The sequence below is a fragment of the Pleurodeles waltl genome, chromosome 6 (genome assembly GCF_031143425.1).
Source record: "Pleurodeles waltl isolate 20211129_DDA chromosome 6, aPleWal1.hap1.20221129, whole genome shotgun sequence".
Taxonomy (NCBI): Eukaryota; Metazoa; Chordata; class Amphibia; order Caudata; family Salamandridae; genus Pleurodeles; species Pleurodeles waltl.
This window is the reverse complement of record NC_090445.1, coordinates 46,496,588-46,514,290: the sequence shown is the minus strand read 5'-3', so window position 1 is coordinate 46,514,290 and position 17,703 is coordinate 46,496,588. Positions and strand designations below refer to the sequence as shown.

Sequence of the window (17,703 nt, the reverse complement as noted above, 5' to 3'; positions counted from 1 at the left end):
TGTGTTCTCATTTATTGCCTGTGTGTACAACAAATGCTTAACACTACCCTCTGATAAGCCTAACTGCTCGACCACACTACCACAAATAGAGCATTAGTATTATCTATTATTGCCTCTGTCAAGTCTCTTGGGGAACACCTGGACTCTGTGCACACTATCTCTCACTTTAAGATAGTATATACAGAGCCAGCTTCATACATTACCTAAAACGTGCAACTATGCAAACTGCAGGTCAGCTACTGCCAAAACCGCAAGGAGCCACAGAAAAGGAAGCAAAACCTTTGAACTAGAGAAGGGAGAAATAAAATGTTATAATCACAAATGCAAATACTTTGCCAGCTGACAAGCACCCGCCACCCAGCATTTAGAATTTTTCCATGGTACCTATGTGGATTCTGCCCCCTTGGAGGCAGATGGGCCTAAGAAAATAGGCCGGCCTGCCTCCAACGGGGGGGCAGAAATGGCCATCAGTAATGTTCCCCTTTTGGGGGGTGACCTTTGCCCTAGGGGTGCCACCTAGACCCCAAAAAACACACAATCGCTGGGGCCTAGTGGGTTTTGAACCCCCACCCTCAAGGGGCGAGATTGGCCGAAAACATGGCCAATCTAGCTGCGGGGGAGGAGAAACATTTAAAAAAATCTTGGCCCCAGGGCAGCGACCCTTGCCTAAGGGGTTGCTGCCCTAAAACATAATAAAAACATCATCCCTGGTTCCTAGTGGGTGGAAATTTGTACCGGAACAGAAATCCTACAAAGAATTGTGGGAAATGTGTTTTTTTTTTTTTTTTTAAGCTATATTTGAGGTTTCCAGAGGAGTCTGGGTAAGAAAATGTTGGGGGATCCACGCAAGCCACACCTCCCTGAACTCCTCTGGGTGTCTAGTTTTAAAAAATGTCTGGGTTTCGTAGGTTTCCCTAGATGACCGCCGCACCTGGGACCAAAAACCCAGGTGTTCCCCCCACCCACGCCCGCAAAAAAACAGGTAGTTTTGTACTAGATCATTTTGATGTGTGCATGTTGTGTTTTGGGGCAATTCCTGTTGCGGGCGCTAGGCCTACCGACACAAGTGAGGTATCATTTTTATCTGGAGACTTGGGGGACGCTGGGTAGAAGGAAGTTTGTCGCTCCCCTCAGATTCCAGAACTTTCTGTCACCGAAATGTGAGGGAAAAGTGTTTTTTTTGCCAAATTTTGAGGTTTGCAACGGATTCTGGGTAATAGAACCGGGTGAGAGCCCCACAAATCACCCCATCCTGGATTCCCCAAGGTATCTAGTTTTCAAAAATGCACAGATTTGGTAGGTTTCCCTGGGTGCTGGGTGAGCTAGAGGCCAAAATCGAGAGCTAGACACTTTAATCAGCAGCTAGGCACTTTGCAAAAAACAGCTCTGTTTTATTTGGGAAAATGTGTTGTGTTTTGGGGCATTTCCTTTTGCGGGCACTAGGCCTACCCACATCAGTGAGGCACCCTTTTTTTATCGGGTGACTTGGGGGAACACAGAATAGAAGAAGTGTCATTGCCCCTTGTCTTTCTCTATATTTTTTCATGCCAAATGTAAGGCAGTGTGTAAAAAAGACGTCTATTTGAGAAATGCCCTGTAATTCACATGCTAGTGTAGGCACCCTGGAATTCAGAGATGTGCAAATAGCCACTGCTTCTCAACACCTTATCTTGTGCCAGTTTTGGAAATACAAAGGTTTCCTTGATACCTATTTTTCACTATTTATATTTCACCAAATGATTTGCTGTACATCTGGTATACAATGAAAACACATTGCAAGGTGCAGCTCCTTTATTGGCTCTGGGCACCTAGGGTTCTTATTGAACCTATAAGCCCTATATATCCCCGCAACCAGAAGAATCCAGCAGACGTAACGGTATATTGCTTTCAAAAATCTACCATTGCAGGAAAAAGATACAGAGTAAAACGTGGAGAGAAATGGCTGGATTTTTTCCAACTCAATTTCAATATTTTCTTTTTATTTCAACTGTAATTTTCTGTATGAAAACCTTGTAGGAGCTACACAGATGACCCCTTCCTGAATTCAGAATTTTATTTACTTTTTAGAAATGTTTAGCTGTTCAGGATCCACCATTGGTTTCACACCCATTTCTGTCACTAACTAGAAGGAGGCTAAAAGTGCAAAAAATAGTAAAAATGGGGTATGTCCCAGTAAAATGCCAAAATTGTGTTGAAAAATGTGGTTTTTCTGATTCAAGTCTGCCTGTTCCTGAAATCTGGGAAGATGGTGATTTTAGCACCGCAAACCCTTTGTTGATGCCATTTTCAGGGGAAATATCACAAGCCTTCTACAGCCCTTTTTTCCACTTTTTTTTAACTAAATTTTAGCTGTATTTTGGCTTATTTCTTTGTCTCCTGCATGGGAATCCACAAACTCTGGGTACCTCTAGAATCCCTTCGATGTTGGGGGAAAAAAGGACTCAAATTTGGTGTGGGTAGCTTATGTGGACAAAACGTTATAAGGACCTAAGCGAGAACTGCCCCCAATAGCCCCCCCAAAAAAGGCCTGGCCCCTGAGGGGGGAAAAGGCCTGGCAGCGAAGGGGTTAAAGGAGGCTCTGTGGGGATTTCAGTGCTATGAGGTGATTCTTGGTTCTGGAAAGTGAGTGCCCAGGGGTGGCAGGTGCTGCCCTGGACGGAGGTGTAATGGATTAATAAATTCCTGCTGTTTACCTTACCGTTACGCTCTGAGCTAAAGAGCTCTGTATTGTTGCAGGAATTGAGCAGGGAAAAAATACACCCTGACAAGCATGAAGGGCGGGGAGGGGAGCAGCAGCCGTGCGCATGCTCAGAGAGCATAGCTCTACGTCACAGGCTGGCGGATACATAACCAGGTCCGCCTTGTGTAACCGGGATACAGGGCGCGGCTGTGGGGCGAGAGGAGATACTGACCGGAGCCAGAGCCAGACACCGAGCCGGAGAAGACCATGGTGTGACTCATCATCGGAGGTAAGGAAGGGCTGGTACCCGATCATAGACCGTCCGTGAGGCAGCTCAGCGGGTTTTAAACCATAGAGGGCAGGTCAATGCACGTGCTGCGGGGCTCTGTCCGTGAGGCAGCTCAGCGGGTTTTAAACTATAGAGGGCAGGTCAAAGCACGTGCTGCGGGGCTCTGTCCGTGAGGCAGCTCCGCGGGTTTTAAACCATAGAGGGCAGGTCAATGCACGTGCTGCGGGGCTCTGTTGAGCTGCAGGCGGACATGGTCCATTCACTGTTTCTGCTGCAAAGATCGCTGCCTCCCGCCGAGACAGCCAAATAGGATAATGCGCCTGCTGCGGAGTGGTGGAGGTGATCGTAGAGGGGAGTAAGAATAATACACCCGCAGGTCACTGGTTCTGTCCCACCAAGACAAGTCCGCTGGTAATGTCCTCTGCAGAGGTCTTTGTGCACTCTATTGAGCGTCACATGTCAGTAAAATAGCTGTGTGAGTCAATGTATTGGCTGTAGAAATTCATGTGTACTCGCAACAGCTCAGTGTGTCATCATTCATAAAATGGGGTTCTGAACCCTCACAAAGTGCTGTTTTTCTACGTTGCTGGCGCTTCAAGACCTCGCCCCGGAGCCCAGAGGAAATTGCCCGACCGAGCTGATTGTGGTACTTCTGACCTCTTGCTCTCTTCCCTCCCACCCCCGTCATCCACCACCACCGGCGCTGAGGTCAATATCTTTTGAGCTTTTATTCGATTGCCTTCTGAATGTAGCTCAGAGGACGTATCGAATGGACTCTAGGCGCACCAGGAATGCACGGGCCGCCCCCACCACGCCAGATTCGGCATCACGTGATGCAGTCATGAGGTGTCAGCAGTGAACGCCGGGGATCGACTTCCTAGAGTTGTTTACCTAGACGAGTGCATCCCACAAACACCGAGTGCACCAGTGGGGCTTGGAGCGCTGCTTGTTAGTAGCGCCCAGTGAGGGAGAGGTCAGGTGAACAGGCTGATTCTGAGCTACTATTTAGGGAAGTTTTCAGGCTGTGAAGACAGTTTCTGTCGGAGATATTGTTAAATCGAGGATATTCGCGAATAACCTTCATTTGGGAGTGATTTCTGCTCGCGACGAGGGCCCGGGAGGTGGTTCAGCAGTCGGGCTATTGCAGCCTGATGGGGCGGGTCTGTATGCAGTGGGAACAGGAGACTCTGGTTGAAGTATATTGTTTCTCACTTGACTGCACGCACTGTGTGATCCTGAGCAATCACTGTCTTTGTGAATCTCCAATCTATCGACTTTGAGACCCGAGAATAAGCGGTTTCCTGACATAACGCACTATATACAGCCTGGACAGACGCACTGTGCATTTCATCATTTCCGTATACCAGCGCTGGTGTCCCTGAGATCTGAAGTGTATCTGTAATGGCTGCCGGGGTGTGGATGGGAACATTTATATCTGCCTGGTACAGCGAACGCTTTGCCTGGAGGGGTCGTCTGCATGTAGTCATGGCACAGAGGTGGGCGGGTCTCTTAATGCTGGTAGGATTGGGGCGGACTCAGTTACTGGCAGGAGGAGTCATTGATTCTTGGAAATTCACCTTGTTCCCCAGACAGACTATTCCTAGACACGGCCTGCCCTCCACAAGTAGACGAGCTCCAGAGTCTTAGAAATGTGTCTTGCCCCAGGGATGTTTCCTACAGATGGTCACTCCTTGGTACTTCGGGCTGATGCTCTTTAAACTACGTGGAGATGAGTCCTGGCTTCATAGAGTCTCCATTATTGTCATAGGAATTTGAACCCCTCACTTATGGAGAAACCCCTTCTCTACAAGTAGAGATGAGTTCTTGATTCCTAGAAATCACATTCACATCATTTTGTTTCCTAGAGAAAGCTTCTGCGAACACCATGTTGGATGATGCCCAGGAGCCCCCTTTGCTCTGGAGGGAGGTGTATCCTTCATTCCTAGCAGCACTGACTTCCAAGGGGAGATGAATCCTATAATTCAACTGACCACCTTTACCGCTTAAAGATTTTTCTCTCCGGCAGCTGCCCAGAAACCCCTTTAGGAGATTAATTCTTCAGCCCTAGGGATACAACTGACTTCTTGAGCGACGAGTTGTACAGTCTCCCTTTAACCATAAGATCATAATCCCTCAGTTATAGGAAAACCCCTGAATTAATGTGGAGATTACTGCAGGATTCCCAGAAATGGCCGGTACCCTTAGAGAGATGTTTCCTAGAGATCTCCAAAAACCCATAACTCCCTAAGGACACGAATCTGTCGGTGCTAGAGAAGTAGTTACTCCTTGGGAGAAAAGGTCTGGGTTCCTAGTGTCACCATTTACCCCATAAGAAAATGATCATTCAGTCCTAGAAGCACCCTCACCTCATGCCAGGATGAGCGGGGGATTCCCATAACCCCTTTTACACCATGGCGTTTCCCAGACAGCCTCCTCTCCAAAAGTAGAAGATGCCTGGACATACCCCTCAGTCTATTAGGACATTAATTGTTCAGTCACACAGAATTTAGCATATTTACCCCATATGGAGAGATTTCCTGTGACTGCCTGGAGAACCCTCACCTTATTACCCCACAAGATTAAGCCGTCAGCCCCAGAGACACTCCCGACTTTATGGGAAGATGAGTCTTGGATTCCCCCCTCCCGCCCTCCCCCTCACGCCACCGGGAGATGAATGATCGACACGAAGGTGAACGCGCAGCGCGCGGATGCTTAGTGTTCAGAGGCACGGAGGCGCCGCGAGGCCCCGGGCGCAGAAGCACCTGGCAACCGGAAGTACCTGCTAATCTGCAGCGTCATCGCTGCCAGTAAAGGTTGCTCAGAGGGCTCATGCACCTGCTGTGGCAGAGTGGTTGGTTCGATGGAAGTTTGAGCGACTTACAATTCCCAACGAGTTTTCCTCCTCATTCCCTGAAGCAGAAAAGTCACATTTGGCATCAAACGAAACACAAAATGCAAGAGGCGTTTATTTTATGTCTTTTGAGGCCAAATGCGGATTTATAATCGCGCGCACAGAACGTTGTAGAACCGTCCTGGAACTAGCGCCCTAGTTTAGACTAGTTTGGGGAGGGCGAAATTGTGTGACTTGTATTTTTTGAGAAATTGACACTAAGTTGCGTGGTGTGCCACTATCTCGTGTGACTTTCGGCCTGTTCGTATAGGTCAATCGCCTAAGATAACAAGATATCTGGGAAAAGTAAGAACAAAAAATAAGTACATTAAAAAAAAAAAAGTTAGCGTGCAGCGTCATAGGCTGGAAGCTAATTTAGGGCCGCCCCCAATCCATTTGTTACTTGGTGGTTTCATATTATCCTAAGGAGACGTGCCATCCCTATATACACTTACAGACAAACATTTCTTAATTAAACAAACGTAGCACAGTGCCCAGGAGCTCCTCTTCTGGATGCCGATTGTCAAGGTGTGCCCTCGCCTGTCCCCGTTATCAAGGACGACCACACACATGAACGGTGCAACGGGAACTGCCGGGTCAGCAGCCCCTCGTTTATTTATAACATTGGGCTGACGCCCGCCCTTTTGCCCTCAGAGTGCAACAAAGTTTAGGACAGCCCTGGTGGCTCTCTACATCCCTCCAAGGCTTAAACTAAAGGAAGAAAAGAAAACCAAGGTAGGAGGCAAAAGGGAAAAGTAACAGTAAAACATATCCATAGATAGAGGGGCCTCCTCTGAAGCGACCGCTTCACACATGTGTTTGCTCTGACAAGGTGTCATCAAAGTCTGGGTGTCCCCACCCATTCTCAGGATGCAGAGATCTTCCGAGCCACAGCCTTAGCACCCGAATTCTAGAAGTCTTTGGCTGGGTGCAGGATTGGGCCGGAGGTGATACCGCTCACTCCGACCGACCAATGCCTCCTCGTCGGCTTCACCTGATCGACCTATTCCCCTCTTCTGCTCCATATTCTCCTTCTCCCACAGCACCATCCTCTTCCTCTTCTTCGGTCACATCCGACACACCAGCTCGCTTGAAATGTGACACGTTTCTCGTCACTCGCCTCTCTCCCCGACAGGCAGTCACCATGGACCCTCGGACCATTACCACCTCCTACACTTCCGGTTTGAATTGTTTCTGAAACTTTCCGCCAGGACGCCGGTTTTTCACGACCACACGGTCACCCACCTGAAGATCACAACGACTGGTTCTCCTATCATTCGCCTTTTGATTTGTCTGCATCCGGTACTGTTGGGTGGCTTCAACATCCAACTCAGGAGGCTCTCGTTGAGAGCCAGCCCGGATGCAATCCAGCGGAGCCACCTTAAACATCCATGCAGCCGGGGCACAGCCAGTCGAACAGTGGGCCGTTTGTCAATATGCTCTTAGGAACTGGTGCAAACAGTGTTCTACATCCTCGTGTCGTACCACACCAGTCCTTAAAGCTCGGTTAAGGGTCCTCATAAATCTTTCTCCATCACCATGGCCTGCGGCCAGTATGTCATGATCTTGCGATGATGGATGGCAAACCTTTCAAGGTAACGTTTGGAGTCCTGCCCCTGAAAAGGAGGACCATTGTCTGTTCGGGCTTCATCTGGGAGCCCAAATACCGCAAAAGTTTTGTCCAGTACTGGTCTCACATTCTCGAGGGAAGTGGAAGCCACCACTTCCACCACAGGAAAGTTCGTGTATGAGTCGATCATAACTGCTGTCAACCTTCTGTCGGGAAAGCTTCCAAAGTCTATGCTTATTTTTCACCATGGTCTCCGACTGAGAGGTTCGGTGACTATTGGGCAGACTGGCTATTCAATGGAGGTGATGATGCATGAGTGGCAGCTTCCAACAAGATTGTCCACCATTTGCGTCTATGCCGTGGAACCCCACCTTGGCTCTGAGCAGCGCTTTTGTCTTGGTGGACCTGATGGGCGAGTTCCACCACTCGGTTCCACTGGCCAATCGGCAGCACTATTCTCTGCCCTTGTAGGATGAGACGGTCACCCCCTACTGACAACTCATCCTTTACCTTACACATCCCTTGCATGGTATCCCTCTTTTCTGGGTCATACGTTCTCACCCCATCTAGGAAGTGTTTCCATTGTCTCTGAGCGCTTCTTTGACGCAATTAAGGACTAGGCCCCTTTCAGCAGCTTCAGCAATATCCATCACCATTAAGGCCACATGACAGGCCAACTGGATGACCATGTTTACAAAGTTCTCTGTGTCCTCTTCCTCCCCTTCTTGGGAAGTATTGAGTGGATTTGTTGAGGGGTGCCTCGACAGATAGTCCGCCGGGTTATTCACACCTGGCCTGTAGATGACTTTGAATTGGTAGGGTTGGAGCAGGACAGCCCAGTGTTCAATCCTTGGGGGAGCCAGACGCACGGTTCCAGCAAATAGTGGACCAGGGGCTTGTGCTCTGTAACTACTTGGAATCCGTGGCCATAGAGATACAGGTGGAAATGTTTGCACGCACGCCGAATCGCCAATGCATCTATTTCTACTTGGGTATAGTGGGTCTCCACAGCCGACAGCGCCCTACTGGCATATGCCACTGGGGCCCATTCTTGATGATGATGCTGCTCTTGCAGTAGGACGGGTCCCATTCCCACGGGGCTGGTATTCACCACCACTTCCGTCCGCTTCCTTGGGTGGAACTACGTCATGGTCACCTTGTCAAGCAGTGTCTCCTTCACATCATGGAATGCCTTGTCTGCCTCTGGGCTCCATTCCCACTTGTAATTCGTCTTTGCAAGCTGCCGAAGTGGTTCTGCCATCGTGGCTAGCTGGGGGGGGATGAACCGGCCACAGTATCTCGCCATCCCCTGGAAGCTCCTGACTTCTGTCGCACTCAGAGGGATCGGAGCCTGGCAAATGGCGTCTACTTGAAGCCGCTCCCTTGAAGATGTACCCGAAGAAGTCAATGTGTGTTTGGTAAAACGCAGACTTTCTTTTGTGAAGCGTGAGACCTGCGTCAGCGAGTCTCTGCAGTGTGGCCCTCAGGCAGCGGTGATGCTCCTCATGTGTCTCGGTGAAGATCAGGATGTCATCACTCAGGTTAATTACTCCCATCAAGCCTGAGAGTGTTTCTCTGATAGCATTTTGAAATACCTCCACCGCTGATGACATCCCAAAGGTCAACCTCCTGTATCGCCGTAACCCCACATGGGTCGAGAACGCGGTGCTATTCCTACTGTCAGGGTCCAGCTCTAGCTGATGATAGCCGGAGTTCAAGTCTAGCTTCGAGAACCACTGGGCTCCCTTCAGGACTGCAATTATGTCGTCCATCGTGGGTGTAATGGGACGCTCTCTCCTGAAGGCGCAATTGGGTAGACGCATGTCCATGCAGAGGCGGATGGCTCCTGGCTGTTTGGGCTTGGGCGCAATCACTAATGGTGAGACCCAGGGGGTGGGCCCCATCAACTTTTTCAATCATCCCTTGGTCTTCCAGCAACTGTAGCTCTTTCTCGACTGCTGGCCTCTGATGAAAGGTCACCCTCCGGTGTCTCGGCGCCACTGGTGTCACGTCTGGATCGATGTGCAGCTTAACACTCTTGCCCCTGAGCTTCCCCAATCCTGCAAAAAGCTGCGGGAACTTGCTGAGGAGAGATTCGGTGTATGATTCATGCACCTGGCGTGCAAAGAAAACTAGTTCCAGGTCTTCTGCAATGTGGCACCCCAGAAGAGTGCCTCTGTCTCCTTTGACCTCGTCGAACTTAGCACTGGTGGTGTGTTGTTCGTTAGTTACTGATATTTTTATGGTGCCTTGCAGGGTGAGTGGGTCATGTCCTCCATACGTGTAGATCTTCGTGTTGCTAGGGGTTAAGCTTGGTTTGGGGGAGAGTTGTTGATACACTGCATTGTCCATTACATTAACTGAAGCCCCTGTGTTGATGCGCACTGTTGCTGGGGTGTTTGTCATCACTGTGCTCATGGGGGGGGGGCTGGTCGCCTCTTGTGCTGTCTCCATCCTGTGAATGAGGTGACAAAAATGTACTTCCTCATCCTCCTCATATGGTGGCATTTTTGTGTCCGCGTGCCCACGAGGTGTATTGTCTCCAGTACTTATGTTCTTTACTGTGGCCGCCTTCACTTTAGGCTGCCACTGTTTTCCTCTCCCCATCTGGCACATCTTGGCAAAATGGTTACTCTTTCCACACTTATTGCATGACTTCCCTCTCGCCGGGCATTCTCCCGGTATCTTGTACTCATAGCCCCAGCTGCCACACGTCCCCTCTCCTTTTTCTCGAGGTGCTCTGACGATGCACGGGAGCTTGGTGGGTTTGGATATCGTCAACTTGTTCCACTTTCACTGGCGGTGGGCGTGGCGCTGTTGTCGCTGATATGGACTGCCCCCTTACAGCGGCCATGGTGTCACCACGGATTGCCTAAAGTTCATGGGAGCGTACTAGGATCAAGATTTCATCCAGGGAGATACCAGGTTGCCGTAAGATCAGTTTCCGTAACCTGTTGGACCGCCACCCTTGGCTAACTTGTGCCTGTATTTCCTCATGTTTGTTTCAGGCCCAAGCACGTGCTGGCAAATTTCCTTAGTCTGGCATAGAACATGTCTACGGACTCTACGTCCGTCTGCTGGGCCTGACGCAGTTTAAAACACTCATAATCAGTGTTTAGTTGGGGGTCGAAGTACCTGTTTAGCGTCACCACCACAGCGTCGTAATCCGCCACATCTTCTGTGTTGGGGAGTGACTCGAAGAGTTCATTCAGTTTGTTGCCTCCCATGTAAAACATCAACGATCTGGTACCGCTCCGTCTGTTTCCCTGGTGGCGCAGAAGTAATTTTCTAAGCAGCCTAGCCAGAGGCCCCATTGTGGTGCTGCTGTAGCAGGGTCAATTAGCTGGCTAAATAGGGGGGGAGTGCAGCCACCAAGGAGTGGACACTTGGAGGGGCAGGTACGGGTGGCTGCTCACGGCTCTGCGGTACTCCTCATTCTTTTTTTTCCAGTCACTCTAGCTCACCTTGATGTGATGTGTTGTACTTCAGCCCTGAAGAGTGTCTGCCTAAAATTTTTAAAAGTTAATAATTGAGGGGGGGAGGGGGGCAGCTTGAAATTTATGACACTACCAAGTGCAGTAAATGGTCATTGCAGGTAAAACTGTTTTCAAGTCAAGTGTCTGCAGTTTGCATTCCCTTAAGCTCTTTTAGCTTTAAGGATTTTAATAGTCTGTAGATGAAGAAGAAATGTTTCACTGATGATTTTTGTTATCAGTTGGAAGTGGCAACCATTTTTTCCCATGGGTCGGTCTCAAGGGCAGGGCTTTTCTGCACCTCGAGTTTTTACTTCATCAGATGAAGACAAAGCCTGGCAACACCCAACCCCTTCACCCCCCACAACAGGCTTCATAATGGTGATTGGAGACCAGCATAGGGCCAGGAGTTATCTGGGCTTCCCATAATCCTTTGGGGGGAAATAAAACCGGAATCCAGAAACGGAGATCTGTAGGACAGCAGGCCAAAAGCAGGAGCAGATGCAGAGTGCAGGTGAAGCAAGCATATGCAATGCAACGGGGTCTCGCTATTAGCATTGTAAAGTCCTAACCGGATGTTTCTTGCCACACAAATTGAAAGAAAAAACAAGCGTGATCGCGCTGAAATTGAAAAACAAAACAAATCACGCTGCCTGAAAAATAAAAAGATAAAGTAGTACGGAAACCATGCTGAAAACATGGAGCCTCGTATGTTTTCAGTAGTTTACCGGGGCGCTCAAGGGGGCTAAACACTGAAAAAGGCATGAGATATGCATGCCTTTCAATAATGAAATCCGGTGGTTTTTAAAAGGCAAGCCCACAAACCAATGAATGTGACAAGCGTGGTTAAAAGCACAAAGATAGATTACAAGAGGGGCCAGAGCAAGTAGTGAGCTGGGTGGCACAATTGTGATGCAATACAGAGTGTACCCAGCTTGCCTCTATAACCCTGAAGTCACATGCCCAGAAAAAGGTAGGAATCTCATAGGAAGCACTGTGCATCCATCTAGGATTGGAATGCAAGAGTTATTTCCTGCACCTAAAGTTTCATTCCATCCTGGAAAACCCAACTTCGAAAAATGCCCCTAACACAGAGGAATGGATTATTCTGTGAACATAATTCAAATAGTAATCACGGAAGAGAGGCAAGGAACACCTATGTGATAAAAAAAACTAGAATATCTTTTTTTCACAGGGATCATACTCAGTGGCTCATATGAGAAGTCTGTCCCCCTCAATGGAAGTTCTTGGTCGCAGACAAGGCCAGTGCAATAAGGACCTGAGTCCTTCACAAGGGTTTACACTGTTTCTGATGAGCCATCCTTAGCACAGTAGAAGTTGGCCAGAATTTTACCTCCTGACAAGTAGCGGTACAGAGCTGATCATGTTAAAGTTGGGTGTAATTGGTAAGTTTCAGAAGGATACTATTCAAAAGAGTGCTGCAGACACAGGGCCTTCCACCATTAAGCCTAAGTAGTGGTTTCTTGGTTCTTCTCTATATAGTTTTTTTCCTCCTGTAGGATAACTTGGTAACTGCAGAGCTCTCTGCTCTATAGGCCATGCATGGAGCTGCTCTTAAAGAGCACCTTGGAAAATCCCACTCTCAACTTTCTTGAGTTTTTAAAAACATTTTTCCAAGAGATCTTAGGATTTTAGTTTGGCTTTGTTACTGTCTTTGTGAAATGAGCAGGTGGTCAGTAACAGTATGTTGGGATAACTATGGGGTGGGAACAGATTAGGGTGCTTGTCAGAACCCCTTCAGAGGGCAATGGGGCAAGGAGGACTTACTGGGCCCAACCATGATGGTGGAGGCCTTTCAATCCCGATGTCCCGGGCCAGCCCTACTGTGAATCCCGTCAACTGGGCCACACACCCCCCTTCTGCACCTGGCTCTCTGATGGGTAGCGTAGGACGAGCAGTCAATGATAGTTCAATGTGCGAGCAGCACAAACAGAACTCAACGTCCAGTCAAATATTTGTTTTTATATAAAAATAAGTATTTTAATTCAAACTCTACACATGCAAAGATAAACAACATTCAAAAGCAATAACAATCCCCCTTTTGAGTTCGGGGCTCTAGTAGTTGTCAGGCCACTTCCTGTCCTCCAACCCCTAGTGCAACAGATTCCGATGTTATTCCCCATTCACTGATGACCGCATCCAGGGGAGGTAAACTATTAAGCCGCACTCAAGAGTTCTCCCCTCAGACTCTCTTCATAAGTTCAGTCACTAGAGTCTATAGGGTTGCAGCACCAATGGCGCTATGGGCCTTGGGGCCCAAAAATGGCCCGGTCCTTGGCTTACCTGCTCCGGCTGGATGGAACCCTTTGCTGTTGCAGCACAGTCCTACTTCAGATTGGCATCGCCTTGTGAGGACACATACAATGAGCATGTTTACATCACACATGCAGTTTCACAGCAACTTGATGTAGGCCAGGGATGAGTTAAGCACACAGCTGTCTTACTCCAGTGACAAAGGGTAAAAGAGACCTGTTCACTACACAGTATGCTGCCACTACCACGCTTGTGCTGCTTAATTCCTGGTGAAGGTGGTAGCCTTCCACCAGTATGAGGGCAGCGCTTGGGCACCCCTCCCAACAAGACAGCAATCCGTGAGACAGGCCTGTGTCATGGTGCACACGCATGATCCATGTTCACCTATGACAACAAATCAGCATTAGGGATCAAGACAACAACTTAGTCAGGCCCTCAGGGTAGGGGTACGCTTCTTACCATGCAGAGGACTTTTCTGTCTCAACAGTGCTCTACATCTTAATAATGCCAAACTTACCACCCGACATCAGATTAAGAGGTGGCACTTCTCAGGTTTCTTTAAAACATGTTTAGTATTGTTTTGTGGTTGATGAAAAGTCAGTTCTCAAGTTGTTTTGACCAGTGGCTATTCAACGGAGTACTGTTTCCAGGCCAGTGTTTGTGGTGTTATGCATAGAGGAGTAATTAAGGTCACGTGTTCCGTCTTTTGATCTAACTTATATCCAGATACTCCATGAAACCATGGTCAGAATGCTGTATTTCAGGAATGGTGGAGTGATGTTCTTGAACAGATAGAAGGATATCGTCTGCATAGGTAGATAGTTGGAAGTTAAAGTTCTAAAGGAATTTCAAAGAAAAGCAGCAGATGGTGGTGAGTGGAGGGCACCCAAAGTATTGAGGTGAACAATCATTCAAAAATACCAACAAGGTACGGTATTGGGTATTAACCAAAGTAATGAAATCGCTGTGATGCTTGTACATCAGCAGTGTGTGGAACCAAAAGCAACTTAAGTCTAATGAATACCCTTTTTGGTATTTTGGCTGTTCGAGGTTAGTTAGAGGTGCAAACAAAAATGCAGCCCGACAGCTACTACATCTGAGAGCAGTCATGCCCATTGGTCAGGTATGTTTCCTAACAAGCTAGCAGTATGTGCAAAAACATGGCTCCATAATACCCGAGCTCAACAGTATTGTCTGTTTTCAGCATTACCAGCTTCGTTATGACTAACAAATTGATACATCTGCGTCTTCTGTCGACCCAAGTGGGGCCCAACATGCTCTAGGCATCAGTTTTGTTTGCCTTCAAAGCTCTGTCCTGCTTGAAATTTAAAAATGTATCTCACTTAATGTCAGATGTATTGCATTGTAGAATCGAGATGTATGTGTGCTTAATGCAAAATATATGATGAGTGTATGCAGTTGATAACATGAACCCGCTGGCCCCGTTCTTCAGTCCTAATCCTTCTCACATCTTTCTTTTGGCAGCGTGCCGATATGTGGCACGTAAAATCGCTTCGTCGGCCCGCGGCGGGGAGGAGCCTGGGGCGGCCTCCTCGACCATAAAAGGATCTTGCAGCCTTGCCAAAGGTGAGTACTTCAGGTTGAGCATGCAGGGTGAGTGGATGGACTGTAGAAGAAGCTGACACACAGATCCAGGATGGAGGCTACAGTTTGTGTAGTTGTAGTATTTCCCCTATGCCACTTTTTTTTTCTTTTCTTTTACCCAATTTAGCCCTCTTTCAAAAATCAGGATTTTCGGTTACCACATAATTGTAAATCAGGCCCAGTCTGAACCCCCCCCTTCTCCCATGCTTGCAATCATCTAGAGTTGTGCTGGCAGGTTGCACCAAGTGCTTTTGCAAACAGCACCATAATTCCTGTACACACACTAAATTCATACTACCTACAAGAGGTTCAATTCGCAGTGACCCCCAATGGAGAAAAAACAGTCCTGTTGGAACGTGCCTCCCCTTTTAAGTACAAGGGAGTTGAGGCTCCTAACACCACGTGACGCAGATTCCTTCATGTCTAAGGGTCTACGTAATTTCTACAGAGTTGCATTATTTCCTTCTTATGGAGAGACAGTCATGACTTCAGGACACAGATTTACATTCTGTGGACCTTGTCCTTATATTTTTGCCACCTCATCGTATGTAGTTCAAAGTCTTGTTCCTGGAGATAGATTTCGAGAGACGGCAGCTCTCTGTCGCCAGCAATGGCATTCTTCAGTCGCCCACTTGCAATAGGATGCCTGCAGTAACTATGGCAACAGTCAGCTTATCTGAGCCCATAATCATAGATGTGACAGATATGCAATGGTTCAGGAGACCATGCCCATTAAATCCTGGGCTGTCATGGCAACGGCAAAGCAGTAATGGTGGAAACCCTGAGCTCAACACAGGGTAGCCACAGTGGAGACATGGCAATGCAAGTTCAAAGAAGGGAATGGATGCAAGGAAGAATGTTGACTCGGGCAGAGAAATGTGCACACCTGGCATCCAGTGTTAGTATGTGTGGCTATTTCTATTGTGTATACGTGTGCCAGAATCGTGACCACTCCTGCTGACGAGGGGGTTCTGGGATAGCGGGAATGCTGGCAATACCATTATGAAATAACTGGATAGGGCGCCAGTAGAGCTGGGGTTGCAGTGTGTCCTGATGGGATGGGAGGTAGTCAACATTTGCAACACCGGACTGCTAGTCCTAGCTCGCTCGGGTCTTAGATTTTGTGGGGAAGATTGGGTCTCTAGCCTGTGCCCTGGGTCATACTTGAGGCAGAGTTGGGTGTTCATAGCTAGGGTGCTCTTTGAAATGTATTAAACAAAGATAGCAGAACAGTTTACATATGGACAGAGCCTTTGCCTCACTCCTGTTTCTCTCCCAACAGGCAGCAAGAAGGATGTACAGTACCAGCCTGCCCCCTCAAGTTTCGAGCCGTGCGACCCCAAACCTGGTCCGACTCCAGAAATGGCTGTACAGCGCTGCGGCGGAGGATCCTGAGGGTAAAGGTCATGCACCGGAGAGCCTCCAACCCTTGCCTGCATAGGTCACACCATAGACACAGAAGACAGATCCAAATGACAAGCGTCTGCGGAAAAAAACATCGATTGGTGGCCCTTTTGAAACGAAACTCCTTTACACTTCCACTGTGACATGGATCGCCTGAGCTCATATACAAGTCTCTTTTGAAAAGATCAATATATTGTTAAATATGTGTTGCAACCAGTTCATTTCCCCTACAGTAAGATGGCGTTCTCCTTGTTTCTGGTACTGGTGTTGGTGACTGTGTGTGTTACTGGAGAAGAGCCTTTAGGGTGCGCGTGCAGGGCACTGGGTTACTATTCGGCTGATCTAAAGCTGAGCCTAGAAGCACAACATTGCTCCTGCTGCTAACAAATTATATAATGTGAGATATAGTGTTAAAGGTCTGTAGTTCCCCAAACCGATCAGCTGAAACGTTCTTGAGTGGGGCTCTAAGTATTCTCCCGGAGTGACCTCTGTATTAAGACTTCATCGTGCTGATCCTGGCACTCTCGTGTCTTTTATTTTTTATTTTTTATGTAGGATCAAAAAAGCTACAGAATTCGGTCCTTATGAAGTATCACTGTTGCTTTTATTGATGCGAATGGTGAGGATACCTGTGGACGTGTCACAACTGGAATGGATGGCCATGATAGAGGTGACTTTCTCCTGCCAGGAGTCTGAACATGCATGGACAGAATACCGACTTATTAAGAATAGCTTTACTGCTTGACTTGAGCCCTTTGGTGATCGCCTCATGTCAGCAGCTTCCTCACCATTTGCATCAATTAAAGCAGTAGTTATGCTACATCATGACCAAAACGAGTGCTAGGATCCACATGATTATATTTTATCCTAAACATGATGTAATTAAATTGTTAGGTGGCCCTTGGGTGCCATTTTCTTTTTTTAAATGGATGTTTTCACTGGAGTTTATCAGGAGCTTGCATTCCAGCAACTGCAAAGGCCTTCAGGTTCAAAATGGCCGCCATGATTACCTCATCACTCAAGTTTACATCAGATCTGTTATTGCGTTCTGGCCTTTCTTCTGTGTATGTTAGGCTATAGGGTTCTGTGATGGCTGCCGAGTGCATGGTAAGAAACCCCCCGCAGAACTGTTTCCAGAAGCTACTTCTGTTCCCGTGGCAGGAGAATGAAGGTTTGCCCAGAACTCCCGTCTGGCGGGGAATGGGCCGGCCAGAGATGCGTTGCAGCATCCTGCTGCGGTGGACGGGAGAATGAATGGAAAAGCGAAAGTTCTGGAAAAATAAATATATATATATACAAACAGTAGTGTTTGTGATTTGCTTATTTCATTGCTTATCTCTTACTGTCCAAAAAAGCATATAACACATGTTAGTGTGCCTGGAAAAAAGGGTTATTATTGTTAATTTTGGGTCCTTCTGCTAGTAATAAATCTGCAACCTTCCATGTACTGGGAAGCAGGTACCCCGTTGTAGCACTTAACTCTCTGAGGGGAGTGAGGCATAGCAGTCCTGGCGCTAC

General features: G+C 47.9%; 1 long non-coding RNA gene across 1 annotated transcript; it reads left to right on the top strand.

Annotated features, from left to right (window-relative positions):
* Positions 1-2,827: 2,827 nt before the first annotated feature.
* Positions 2,828-17,485, top strand: LOC138299160 (uncharacterized). Its single transcript, XR_011204716.1, has 3 exons — positions 2,828-2,969; positions 14,662-14,763; positions 16,064-17,485. It is a non-coding gene; the product is annotated as an uncharacterized lncRNA (long non-coding RNA).
* Positions 17,486-17,703: the final 218 nt, after the last annotated feature.